The 14,917-nt window shown below is 34.6% G+C and overlaps 1 protein-coding gene across 1 annotated transcript in view; it reads left to right on the forward strand.

Moving 5' to 3' along the window:
- The first annotated feature begins 1,439 nt into the window (after nucleotides 1-1,439).
- Nucleotides 1,440-14,917, forward strand: part of tuft1b (tuftelin 1b) — a 37,032-nt gene continuing 23,554 nt past the window's right edge. The window contains exon 1 of the mRNA XM_056479268.1: nucleotides 1,440-1,530. The gene's annotated coding sequence lies outside the window, so the exon portion shown is untranslated. The remainder of the gene's footprint in view (nucleotides 1,531-14,917) is intronic.

Here is a 14,917-nt window from a genome sequence, read left to right on the forward strand (position 1 = left end):
TTATGCTGTTTGTCTACTGCACTGATCTTTCGCCTGTGACCATGACTACGATTTTGGATTACCCTCATGTATCTGTTTGCTCCTGTTTGACCATTGCCTGCCTGACTAAAGCTGCCTTTCCACTGCACATGACATTTGCAATACTGTTAATCTGCAATACGCCCCCTTGTGGCTGTCGCACAGAATTTTCAGTTTTGTCGCGAACCATGAGAGAGAAGCTGTTCTTGCAGTGTCCGAAATAACAAAAACAAAAACAAGAACCTCTGTTCTCTGTGTGCTCACCATGATTGAATGAATGAATAATAGAAACTCATAGATTGGAAATAGAAATATTTTGGAGGGAATGTGGAAGCAACATTAAAAAAAATAATATTTTTATTCCTCATTCATGAATAGAAATGTTTTTTTTAATATAGACTTTTTTCTGATTCAAAAAAATAACCAAAAAACTACCATTTCTCATCTCGCGCACACGGACCTGCCTGAACAACACTGGAATATATCAAATCCGGTCTGCCAGTCGCATATGGTCTAGTTGCAGGAGTTCAAATCGGATCTGAATTTTCCACATATGGAGATGATCGGAATGCCAAGCAGCTCGCGGACTATACTCTCCATTAGAACTGAATGACTTCCGGTCTGTAATTTGTCATGTGCAGTGTAAAGGCAGCTAAAGCTATTAGTAAACTGCGTTTGGGCAATCACCTCCATTTTCACCCGACTCCTTATGTCACATAGAATTTTCCTATCATGTAATGTATATCAAATTTTATTATTACTGAGATGAGTAAGTGGAGTCTGTAAAAGGTTTTCAACTCATTCATTCTTGCTGTGAGGCGACAGCACAACCCACTGCGCCACTGCTTCGCCCATGTTTTCAACTGCATTTTACAATGCATTTAGAAACACCACAAATAAATTACCATTAAAGACTAATAAATTAAAATTTTAATGTGCAGATTATTACATTTACAAAATATCCTAATAAAGCAGTAAAACTATACTTTAAATTCAAGCACATTCGTGGTATTCACACCCACTTGGACAAAACACAAGAAGCACGTCATGTAAGCTTCATGTATCATGACTTCCAGGATGGGTGTAGTTAAAAGTTAAATAGGCCTTTTTTAAAATTAATTAAAGATGAAAAGTTTTGATAATGAATATAGTGTGTATAAACGTTTTATTCTTTTCAGGTATGTTTATTACAGTTAAATCTTGGTTCTGATGCACTAACTATAGTTTAACCGTGGTGATGTTTATAGTAAAACTGGTCACGCAAATAGTTAGCAACGTGCCAAAAGGAGCCAACACTGTTGCCGCGCTTTTAAACCCACGGTTAAGGTTAGTGCGGGCGGTAGGGGGCGCTGCTGCAGAGAGTCTGCTATATGAGGATCAGGGCTGGACCCTGGTGGAGACGAGACTCAAAACATGTAAAACAGCCTTCCTCTGCTCATTAGATGAGTCAACAGAACGGGACAGCACATCCAGACAGAGCAGAGCAAACCGCCTGCATGTGTCCTCAGCAAGGTAAGGCTTTTCTTCATATTACTGAGTAGATAATGTTCAACAGTAGTTATGGTAAACCGGAGAGTTGTATTACATTAGGCTATGCGCATTACTTTGTCATTTAACAGGGAAATTCCGATATGTTTCTTTCCAGAGTACAGTAAACGCGGTTGTAAATATGTATTTGGTCATATCTTAAACTTAGTAGTGTTATTTGTATCATATTTGTTCTGGGAAAAAAGTTCTTGAATGTTTAAATTTAACACTGAACCGTTTGTAGATTCTTCGCGTTACTGTCTAACCAATAAGTGCTGTCTGTTAGTTAGAGGGCAAAATCATACAGTTCCAATGTAATTATGTTCATAATAGCACGTGTTTACCTTTGAGTTTGGTCTATATATAAGGCTATATTTGTTATTTGCCTGTGATTTTAAGACAGTGGACCTACTACTAACTTTATGTGGTGTGAATGTGATAATAGTTGTTATATATACAGTAACTTATATACAATACTGTGCAAAAGTCTTGGGTATATTAACTAGTTCTTTAATTATTTTAATAAGGTTTAAAGTTGGTTATTTCTATATTTTTCTGTAGTATGCCAGTTTGAAATATCAATTTACATTTCCAAACATTATTTTTATCATTAATTGTGAGATTATTGTTATCATTAATTGTGAGTCTTTCAACAGTCAGTGCTAGGCATGGGATGATAACCGTTTTCAAGGTATACCACGGTTTGGAAAAGTCAAGGTTTTAAAACCGCCAAAATGTTCTGTAATACCGTTCTAAAGGTATGTGTAAGATTTTTTATTTACATTTCTTTTTAAGTTTTTTAAAACAGTATCTCCAGCAGAAAAAATATCCAAAGGTGCAATTTTAAATTGTAAAGAAATCAGTGTTGTTGAAACTAATGAAGACAGCAGAAGCCAATGAGTCATTTGAATTTTATAGCCTGACGTGTTTACTGCTCCAAAATATCATACATTTTTCAAAAAATTAAATATATTGTTTTCAAAGGGTTTTTGTTTTTGACCCAAACATTTAAAAAGAATATATTTTAGAGCAGTGAGCACAATACCGTGAAAATGTGATATTTTTATCCAAGGTTATCATACCATCAGAATCTTATACTGGCCCATGCCTAGTCAGTGCTCCACACAGAGATCTGATCTGATCATCATCCACTCTGTCTGGAATGACATGAAGAAATAGAACAGAGACAAACTCAATTCAGAAGACAATCCATTTGGAAACATCTCGTAGATGCTTCAAAAAAACCTACCTGCAAAGCTACACTACTGTTGAAAGTTTTAGGTACTTGTGTAAAAATGCTGGGTAACACTTTATTTCGATGGTCCATTTGAGTATTAGTAGACTGTCTGTTTAATATTTGCTGATACTGCTCCTTCAACAGACTTTTAAGTATAAGATACTTTGCAAGTGCATGTCATTGTCAATTTACACTAACCCCAACCTAACAGTCTACTTATAATCTAACAAGAATTAGTTGGCATGTGCAATGAAACTTAAATTCAACAAACAGATCGTCAAAATAAAGTTTGACCAAATGCTGTAAAATGTCGATGCTTTCAAAAATTAGACTTTAGTGATAAATTAATTTGAGTATTATAAAAATTTAAATGGGAAACCATCCTGAGTTTCAAAATGGCTTGTTTATCCCTGATGTCACTCATTTGTTTTTATATTTAGACTTTTAAAACATCTTAAATATTTTACTTCATTTTGTACTTGATAACGTATACGTGCCCTACAGTATCATTGAAAAGTTTGGACCTAGATAGATTTATTTATTGTTTTTTAGAGATCTCTTTTGCTCACCAATCTACATTTATTTGACCAAAATACACTTAAAAACAGAAATAAGAAAAGAATTTTAGTCTCCAGTCTACAGTGTCATGCGATTCTTCAGAAATATGCGTATGTTTCCTCATTATAAAAAATGTTGTGATGCTTAAAGTGTCTTTTGAAGTATATATTTTGAAGGATTTTATCAAATAAAAAGTTAAAATTCAAATTAGATTTTTTTTTATTGCAAAAATGTAAAGTTTGTTACTTTTGATGAAGATAAACAACTAATAACATCATTTTAGTTATCACATATTTCATAAATACATGAATATTTAGTTGTAATTTTACAATTAAAATGACTTATAATCAATAAAGAAATAAGACTTTTCTTACAATTACTCCATATCTCTAAAAAAAAAGTTATGCATTTATAAAGTGTGCTTAGCACGGGTGAGTGGGCTTGACAGATCACCCGTAGAAACACTCTTGCACTTAATTCTCTGAGCACAAGAGTATAATTATCCCCTCTTGTTGACTCGCTGAATGCCTCCTCAATTGTAAGTTACATAAATACATTTTATTTATCAATTAACTTGTATTAACTAAATCAAGGTAGGTTGCAGGTAGATTTTTCGAAGCATCTTTAAAGCTTTTCATACTGACATGCTACAGAAAAATATAGAAATAACCAACTTTTAAACTTTTTTGTTGTTGTTGAAAATACTAGTGGCCTAAGGCTTTTGCACAGGACTGTATATGACATGATATCATGTACTTTCAATTGTTTTCTCAGTGTGTGAAATGATCATGCTCCCACATTAGTTTAATTTGTATTTATGAACATCAGCTGACCTTGATCGTGCTGTTGCTCACTCCAGAGTATACTTCTAAGTTTCTGATTTATGAAATTATCTTAATGTTTGCACAAAATGTTATCACTGCAAATATGTAGCCTATATTCAAACAATCAACATTTAAATAGCAGTTTTGCTTCTAGCAAATTTCACAGGCTCCATATCAGCATTTATATCAAGTAAATATCAAGTAAATTAAGAACACTGAAAGAAAAGAATAAGATGGCTTAAAATTTGACTCTTTCTGATGAGTATTATTTAAGTTCACGTGTTTGCTGACTCGCTGAGATTTGTTAGCTCCTGTCTTGGCATGAACAGTGCCCATTAGGCAAGATTAGACTGTTTTTACTGATGTGAAGAAGATATGAGGTTGTTGTGTGGATTTGGACACCAGGTAGCCTTTCATAATGAGGAATGCATGTGTGAAATCTTTCAGTCGTGTCAACATAAGTTAACACGCATGGAGAATCTGTCTCTCTACTTTAATCTATCACATATGTGAAAGTTTTGCAGGTTTATGTCTAGGGCAGAAGTCCAGAATTTTTTCAGCTAGTCTTACAGTGAATGAATCATTTTTTGCTTGCAAGTGAACTGCAGATTGTGGTATTTCACAGAATGTTTCAGAATGCTCAGAAAAACCCTATCATTTGCTCACCCTCATGCTGTCATTTACTGACTATATAAATGCAGCATAGCCTAGATAATGGATGATTTCTCCATACAGGCATGTTCAATATTTGATTCTTTGGAAATATGTAAATCATAAAACGGAATTTGCAACACAAAACTTTAGGTCACGCTTGTCAGCGGCATTGCATGCACTGACAGAAACCTGCAAGAACATTTATTTTCATTTTCATTTAATTGATTGCTTTGTTGTTTTTGGATCAGTGTCAGTCAAACAAGTTTTTCATTACAAGTAATAAAGTTGTGCAACGTGACTTTGAAGAGCACACATTAATACGTCCGCATTCTGACTGAACAAAGATGGAACACGATTTGCATAAAACAGCTTAACATTGCATGCAAGCAGAAAGCAGATGATACGGTATAAATGTTAATGGGCTCGTTATATTTTCATATTATTACAGAAGGCTTTATAAACCAGAGATCATTTTCTGTGTTTTTTTTAACCAAGCACCTTCTGTAAATTTCAGTTTTGCACCTGAAGGGTGTACTGTGTGTTTGTACTGTTAGTGTTTGACAAATGAAATCCGGTTTAAATTTTATAGCTTTATTTAATTTGACCTTATATACACTGTAATACCCAACAGTCAACTCAAAATTAGTTGAAGGTAGTTAGCTCAAAATTGACTGAAAGTTAATTCTACTCATTTGAAAAGAGTCTTGAACTCAGTGTTGAAGGTAATGAGTTAATTAAATGCCTCATTACTTCAACTTAAATGGAGTAATTTCACAGTACTCCTATAGATTAGTTTGACAATTAAAATGGCTTATAAATAGTAAGGAAATGAGACATTAGATTCAGTGAGAAATGAGACATAAGATTCTGGCGGTATGATAACCTTGGAAAAAAGGATCACGGTTTTGCAGTAGTGTGATTACTGTACTAAAGTATATTCTTTTTAAATGTCTGGTTAAAAAACAAAACATTTTCCTCCTTTGTACACAATATATTTTATTTTGAGAAACATTTTTAATATTCTGGAACAGTAAACATGTCCAGTTAAATGATTAGAATAGAATACCTTAGAAGCGGTATAGCAGAAAATTTTGACGAATTTAAAACCTTGACTTTTCCAAACTATGGTATACCCTGCCTAATCTCTAAAAAAACAAAAAAACAATGGGCATTTATGAAGTGAGGTTCACATGGGTGAGTGGGCTTGACAAACCACCCATAGAAACACTCTTCTCCCTCTAAAAAACCCTCTAGCACTTAATTCTCTGAGCACTAACAGTTCCTTTGTATAAATATCACTTCTTGTGTGTATTGCCTCTTGAATCGCTGAATGCCTCCTCAGTTGTAAGTTTCTTTGGACAAAAGCGTCTGCTAAATTACTAAATGTAAAGATATTAATAAAACATTGGTACACTCAAAAAAGATTTTCACTGCTTGTTCAAACTACTTATTTAAAATGAGCTGAAACAACACAATTCTGGAGGTTTTTTAGGGAAACCTAATAATTTAATGTTCAATCTAATTTAGTTGCATTAATGGATTTGTGTTGGGACAATATGAATGATTTGTGTGGAGCTCAGCATTTATTACATTGTAGGATAAGAACCTACTTTGACAGATTATATTTCATATGCTTATATTGAATTTAAGGGAATTAAAAAATGGGTTAAGGTTTTAACATTGAAATACTAAAAAAAATGTTCACAGGTTTAAATTCCTAGTTTATTTTTCCTGATTTGCTGAATGCTTTCAGACCTACTGGAAGCCTCTGTTTTTAGTGCCATCCATCTGTTTCTGGTCTATTACCTGTTAACTCTCGCACACAGACATGCTTGTACAAAAATGAACAGCAAGTACAGTGCGCTTCTAGCAAATTCCTCAGGATCAGAGCCTGATACAACACATAAGACATGCAAAGAGCAAAACAAAAAGTCCCATCACAGAGTTCTTTGCTGTGACCATAGCAAATTTAAACAGGCATGCATTACATTCTCAGTTCAATATCTTTTAATGCATGTTCAAACTTGTGTTCATATGAGTTGTTTATAGTTCTTGTGCATACAGTAAAAACAAGCTTGATTTGTCATACTGCCAGTTTTTTTTTTTTTTGGTTTATCAGATTTTCTTCTGACAATTTAGCTTACCCAATTAACCTATAACACATGTTTTTGGAATTGCGGGGGAAACCGGAGGACGATTGTGCTACCCACTGCGCCACCGTACTGCCTCTTTTAAACATAATTTGTGAAATATCCCCATGAGACCCGAAGAAAATGTTTTTCTTTTTTTTTTTACTGTGATTTCTTACATCCTTTGGGTTAAAAAAATCTACAATTTAGAGTTTTTACATTTTGTTTTTATTTTTAATTTTACAGCATGTCCACTGTAGTGGACCACAGGACCATTTTAGTTCGAAACGACCGCCACTCAGACAAAAACTGTACAGGATATGGCTGTAAAGCGATATTAATCCAATATTAATGTAATAAAAACAAAACAAAAGCCATTTTTTCCTTTTGTATTGAAATTCCTGAAAATAGTCTGAAAGAGAGCCGAACTCTCTAAAAAAAAAAAAAAAAGAAGTGATGTTAATCCAAAACAAATTTAACATGAAAGCAATTTAAAACTCTCTAATTCTCTATTTGTCTGATTGTCAGACTCAGAATCAGAGTTACCCTCAACTATTTTATAAAGAATCCAACATGCAGTCATTAATTATATTAAGGTGGTCCTGGTGCCCACTATAGTGGACATTTAAAAAGGATATTTTGAAACACAAACAAGTTAACAGGTTTAAAAGCTAAATGTATTGTTCCCGACACTTTAATAAACAAATATATGTTATAATAATAGTAAAAAAAACTTTTAAAAAGCTAAATTTTACATACCTCTCTCCTTCCCAAAAAATTAGCTTTTTTGTTTGTCGGCCATTTTGGATGCAGTGTAAAGCTGCCACATTGGGCTTTGTGTGTGCGAAATTCTGTCGTGCGGCGCTGCGAAAAGGGGCGGGATTAAACATGATGATTAGATATTTTAAAAAGCGAGCGATTGCTCCATGTTTTAAATTTCTGTCCAGAGAGGTCCTGTTTTGATCCTCGATTGGTCTCACGCAGTCAAGTGGCAAGATTTCGCAGGTCAGCGTTCACCATGCTTGAACTTTGTACCGCAGCGACATGCTTGACGCATGACCTTGCATTTCCGGTCTGACGCATCCGCGTGCGTATGAATGGAAGTCTATGGGAGGAAAAGCCCAGTGTGAACGCAGCTTAACAAGTGGTTCCTAGCATGCCAGCCAATCAAATGAACAGATCACTAGGAAGCCCAGGATGTCCTCTGATTAGTACAACAGGACTTGATAGAGTAGCTCAAAAAATTCAAATAAAATTCATGAAAACGCAATGTCCACTACAGATGACACAAATCAATGAGTGGGAAAATAAAAATAATTACAGGAAAAGGAAATAATTACAAAAAGGAAAATAATTACAGGATTTTGACTTCAACTGTGTATACATAAATACAATTAATATTTCTTAAAGCCAGAAATGTAGTTTCCTCTGCCTGAATACTTAAACTGACTTTTAAAACTGCTCACACACTCACCGGCCCTAAAAACACACATAAACAATAATGTTTTGGTAACTTTATGGTTAAAACGTTGCAATGATAAATCAGGAGCGTTTTCAAATGTGGCTTCTGGTTAATTACAATTCCGGTTTGATTTTGCAGAACCTGCGGTTTGAGTATTAAACGCTCAAATTGCAATATTGATGGTGAAACGATATATTATTCAGTCCTACTCCCAGCGTATGTTCACACCCTATAGTTGCCTGTGAAAGTTGATTGACAGGTCAATTTGGCATTGCATAGATTACTGCTCAAACACCTGAAACTGCATTTTTATGCAAATGAGAGCCTGGTATGTGACACACACTGCTTTTTTCTTCAGAAAAGGATTTTGTTTAAGGCATTTGATTTGAATGTTTGCGTTTGGGCTGAAGAATTGCCTTGAGGGAAACTGCGATCTAATGGCACCATAAACCATTAGGCTGCACAAACTATTAAGCAGATTCAGAATCAGCGATGAAGGCCAGTGTGAAGTGTTGTTTGATGGATGAGGTTATTAATGAGAGGGCGTGTGTGAGCTGAGCTCTGAAACAGAACATTAAGTCTTGTTAGTTGGGGAGTGGCAGAGCTACTTTAAAACCAGCTCTGGTCCCCCCCAGAATGCACCTTTTCTGTTGATTTGTCAGCTTGCGTGCTTTTCTGTCAAGAGTTTGAGTGTTCTCTATCTAAATTACTGCGTGTCAGTTTGCAGATTCTCCCTGCGGCTGTTGTTCTTTCTCTGATGTTCCGCATGTTCTCTCAGCTCTGCCTGAGAGGATAAACCATCACAGGGTTGATTATTTTTAAGCGGAACTTCTAAACTTCTTTTGTATGCACACGCGCACTCGATGCTTTTCATACGAGTAAACACGGAAATACCAAAGAAAAGCGATGATGAATGAATAAAGGATGATGAATGCCAGAGAAAATCAAGGCAGGTGCAGGAGTTGTGATTCATGATGAAAGGAAAGAACTGCACACTACAAAACTTCAAAAGAGATCAGTGGTCATGACGTCAGATTAACGCAATTTTAAATTGCATGCTTCATTTTAGTAATTGATTGTAGTAGTTATCAAAATAAATGAAAATTGTTTTTAATCAGCATAAATATTTTCCTATAACAGCAGCTAATCGCTTAAGTATTTTTGGATATCATTTTGTGCAATTTAATGCATTTATATGCGATAAATGTTGGAGGTAACTTGTCACATTTACGGTTGAAGTCAGAATTATCAGCCCCCCTGAATTATTAGCCCCCCTGTTAATTTTTTTCCCCAATTTGTTTAATGGAGAGAAGATTTTACCAAAACATTTCTAAACATAATAGTTTTAATAACTAATTTCTAATAACTGATTTATTTTATCTTTGCCATGATGACAGTAAATAATATTTTACTAGATATTTTTCAAGACACTTCTATACAGCTTATAGTGACATTTAAAGGCTTAAATAGGTTAATTAGGTTAACTAGACAGGTTAGGGTAATTAGGCAAGTTATTGTATAACGATGGTTTGTTCTGTAGACTATAGAAAAATATAGCTCAAAGGGGCTAATAATATTTATCTTAAAATGAGTTGAAAAAAATTAAAAACGGCTTTTATTCTAGCCGAAATAAAACAAATAAGACTTTCTCTAGAAGAAAAAATATCATCAGACATACTGTGAAAATTTCCTTTCTCTGTTAAACAGCATTTGGGAAATATGAAAATAATAAAATAAAAATCTAAGGAGGGCTAATAATTCTGACTTCAACTTTATTAAGTTTAGTAACTAATTTATTAATTTTTTTATATAGTAGCAAAAACAAATTAAATGTCATTTATATGTTTACAATGTCAAGCTTTTTTCCTGTCTGTAAACATGTTCATAAGCTCAAATGAATTCTCTTCATTCATTGATTCATTTTCCGTCGGCTTAGTCCCTTATTTGTCAGGGGTCAAACTATTCTGGCATATGTTTTACGCAGCAGATGCCCATCCAGTAGCAGCCCAGTACTCGGATACTTCTTATTATCTTATATTATAATTCTTATCTTATTATTGCTTTTATTTGCTTAAAAATGCAGCAAAATGGTAATATTACTGAATTCATTCCAGCATGAATTTTCAGCATCATTACTCAAGTCAGCTCCGCTCAGAAATCATCATAATATGCTGCTCAATAATAATAAATATATATATATTTTATAATTATTTCTTAGGGTATATTTTTTATAATTATTTCTTAGGGATTTTCACCTTTATGTGGATAGGATAGTGGAGATTTTACAGACATTAAAGTGTGTGGAGCAGAGATAGGGAAAGGGTCAGCAAAGGACCTTGAGCCGGGAATCGAACTTGGGTCACCGTGAGCACCTTTGTGCTATGTGTCGACACACTAACCACTAGGCTATTGGCGCAGACAATAAATGTAATTTAATAATAATTTAATATTAAATATAGTATTTTTTTGTAAAAACTGTACTTTTCCAGCATTATGTCATGTATGTGATGTTTAAGCGAACGGTTATTTGAAATAGATTTTGTAACATGTCTTTCCTGTGATTTTTGGATCAATTTAATGCAGTCTTGTGAAATAAACCAAAGTAATCGTATTTTACCTAATAGTATACATATTTTTATATTATATTATATTATATTATATTATATTATATTATATCCTTTTCTAAATGTGAATGTTCAAACTGAACATGTCCACTCTGTTGTAATGTGTCAAACTCTTCTTAATCCTGCTCAGCAGATAATTTACCTTGCTTGCAGTGTGTTATTAACATGTCTGGCACTTGTACTATAAAACACACTGATTCTAACCTGATAAAGCCAGCAACACCTGCTCCCATAATTGACTTCCATTCAAGGCTTTGCCATGTTTTTACACCAACGCTTTCCAGCAGGCCTCCACCCTTCTCTGGCATCTGCTGTAGTTGGCAGATGAGTGAATCAGCAGTCTGAGCAAATGACCTCACTATTATTCAGTATCTCCTTCTGCTGTCTGTGCTCACATCCCAGTGGATCGTCCCTTCTCCGCTTTCTCCTCCTGCACAAACAAGTCGATGACTCGGTTAGATGTAATCACTTCCTCTCAGCTGCACAGAAACGATAATGCTTGGCTGTCTGCAGGAGCAAGGTGTATATGTAGTAAACCACAGACTGATAAAGCCCCTATTATGCTACTTTGGATATTATCTTTAATGTGTCTAATTTAGCAGTTTGTGAAAATAAAAGAGGTCTGACAGACGTTTTAGGCTGGGTCCACAGTAACAGTTTTTATTTAAAAACACACAGTTTTGGCCTTCCGTCCACACTGAAACAAAGTTTTTAGGCAACAAAAATGCACTCTCAGGAAAGTTTATAAGGTTAAATTTCAAGTTGCAGGATGTTCTGTGAAAATGGAGGCTTTCGAAAACGAAGCCGCTTTTTGTCAATTTGACCAATTCAGCTAAAATGGTGGACAACAATGTACAGCAGTAGTTTTGGATGCTTGCCATTTTGATGTTTAAAAATGCTGAATTTCCCTCCATTTTTACCATCCACACCAAAAGGGTGTTTTTGGGCAACAAACATGTATCAATTATAAAAATGAAAAAAAATTATAATTTACTTTTTATCTCCAAAAATGATGCCACTTTTTTAGTCATTTGACCAATTCAGCTAAATTGGTGGACAGCATTGTACAGCAGTAGTTTTGGATGCTTGCCATTTAGATATGTTTAAAAATGCTGAATTTCCCTCCATTTTTACCATCCATCCACACCGAAACGCAGTTTTTAAGCAACAAAAGTGTAATGTTTAAAAAAGCATCATTTTCTTTCTGTACATTTGACCAATTCAGCTAAAAGATGGACAATATTGTACAGCAGTGGTTTTGAGTGCTCCAATTTTGAGATGATTACTTTTAAAAACACAGAATTTCTTTGCATTTTAACCTGTCATCCACACCGAAACAGCGTTTTTAAACAACAAAAAGGTATTGTTTAAAAATTAATTTTTTTCCGCTTCCGAAAATAATGACGCTTTTTTTAGTCAACAAGTGGACAACATTATATAGCAGTGGTTTTGGATGCTCTCTATTTTTTACATTTAAAAACACAGAATTTCCCTCCATTTTTACCATCCACACCAAAAGGGTTTTTTTGGGCATCAAACATGTATCAATTGTAAAACTGTAAAAATTTCATAATTTACTTTTCATCTCCAAAAATGATGCCACTTTTTTTGTCATTTGACTAATTCAGCTAAATTGTTGGACAACATTGTACAGCAGTAGTTTTGGATGCTTGCCATTTTGATATGTTTAAAAATGCTGAACTTCCCTCCATTTTTACCATCCATTCACACCGAAACGCAGTTTTTAAGCAACAAAAATGTAATGTTTAAAAACGCATTCATCCACACCGAAACGCTCTTTTTAGGCAATAAAAATAAATAGTTTAAAAAGCATAATTTTATTTTCATTTCCAAAAACGATCAAACTTTTTTTAGTCATTTGACCAATTCAGCTAAAATGGTGGACAAGGTTGTACAGCAGTAGTATTGAATGCTCTCTATTTTTTTAGACAGCGAAAGTGTATTGCTTAAAATGCATATTTTACTTTCCTTTGAAAATGATGAAGCTGTTTATAGTTATTTGACCAATTCAGCTAAAATGGTGTACAACATTGTACAGCAGTAGTTTTGGTTGCTCTCCATTTTGATGCGTTTAAAAATGCAGAATTTCTGTCCATTTTTACCTTCCATCAACACCGAAATGTGATTTTTAGGCAATCAAAATAAATAGTTTAAAAAAGCATTATTTTATTTCTGGTTGCAAAAACGATGAAGCTTTTGTTTGTTATTTGACTAATTCAGCTAAAATGGTGGATAACAATGTACAGCAGTGGTTTTGGATTCTCTCCAATTTTAATACATTTAAAATCGCTGAATTTCCGTCTCTTTTTACCATCCTTCCACATTGAAACGCTGTTTTTAGGCAACAAAAATGTATAGTTTAAAAACGTATAATTTACTTTCCGTTTCTGGAAACAAGGAAGCTTTTATTAGTCATTTGACCAATTGAGCTAAAATGGTGTAATGTAATGTAATGTGTACTTATATAGCGGATTTATTGTGTATGGCCATACACCCAAAGCGCTTCACAATCATGAGGGCTCTCTCTCCACACCACCACCAGTGTGCAGCATTCACTTGGATGATGCGATGGCAGCCACAGGACAACGGCGCCAGTGCTCACCACACACCAGCTATTGGTGGAGTAGAGAGACAGTGATAGAGCCAATTTGGTGGATGGGGATAATTAGGTGGCCATTATCGTAAGGGTCGATAGAGGGACTTTGGCCAGGATGCCGAGGTTACACCCCTACTCTTTACGAGAAGTGCCATGGTATTTTTAATGACCACAGAGAGTCAGGACCTCGGTTTACAGCATTGTGGACAACATTGTACAGCATTAGTGTTAGATGTTCTCCTTTTTGATACCTTAAAAACACAGAATTTCTCTCCATTTTTACCTTCCATCAACACAAAAACGCTGTTTTGAGGCAACAAAAATTAAAATGAGTACCTGAAAATAAATGATGGATTTGTACAAAATCGGTACAATATACACTACAATGTTATATTAATATTATACATTACAATAAGAGTGTGGTCACTTAGCATCTTTAGGATAAAACTGGACATACATAGTGCGACTTTTGCTGCCATACAAGCTTGTACAAAATGATCCACCAAAATTCTGGCAATAGAACATGATTCTCTAAATATGATGTTTTGATGAAAATGACGAAAGAGAAAATGATGACAAACAGAAAAACAGCCGAAAATGTAAGCGTTTAGCTCTCTCCCTACCACGATATTCACTGCACAGTGTGAAGCGGCTTTTACACTGGATGCGGAAAGTGATGCGCTATTAAAAAAAAAAACATTCATTTCAATGGCTTATGTGGATTGTTGTTGCAAGAGCAACGAAGTGTACAGTTGTCTAGCTTGTGGATGTGCTGCAGAACATGAATACTTATTAATGCATAAACCACATATACTCATCTGAAAATCCGCTTAAAAAACCCACCAAAAAATGTAGGTTTTGGCCCAGAATTACAAATACAAAGCATCCCTACTTGCATAAAAAAATTTGAAGGAGGAGAAGAATTCATGCGGAATCATTTTAAAACTATCGGCTTGAATTCGTGAGACGAGAGAAGTTGTATGAGCTGATCAGTTGATCTGTCTAAGGTAATCTAAGTTGACCAATAAGGAAGATAAACTCTGTGATCAACAGTATGATGCGTCATGCACAACAGGGCTGTCAGAGATGATAGTTTACAGTGGACTAGGCTTCACACATTGGCTGACTAGGCATCCTGGTTTCCCATATATGAACATGAATCTGTATTTGTAACAGACATCCACAGCTTATGTTTTTGGAACAGAATTCAATGCGATTGTTTAGCAGGTCATAATATGGCATTGTATATCACTGCATTCGAATGAAT

This window comes from Danio aesculapii, chromosome 19, assembly GCF_903798145.1.
Source record: "Danio aesculapii chromosome 19, fDanAes4.1, whole genome shotgun sequence".
NCBI classification, from domain to species: domain Eukaryota; kingdom Metazoa; phylum Chordata; class Actinopteri; order Cypriniformes; family Danionidae; genus Danio; species Danio aesculapii.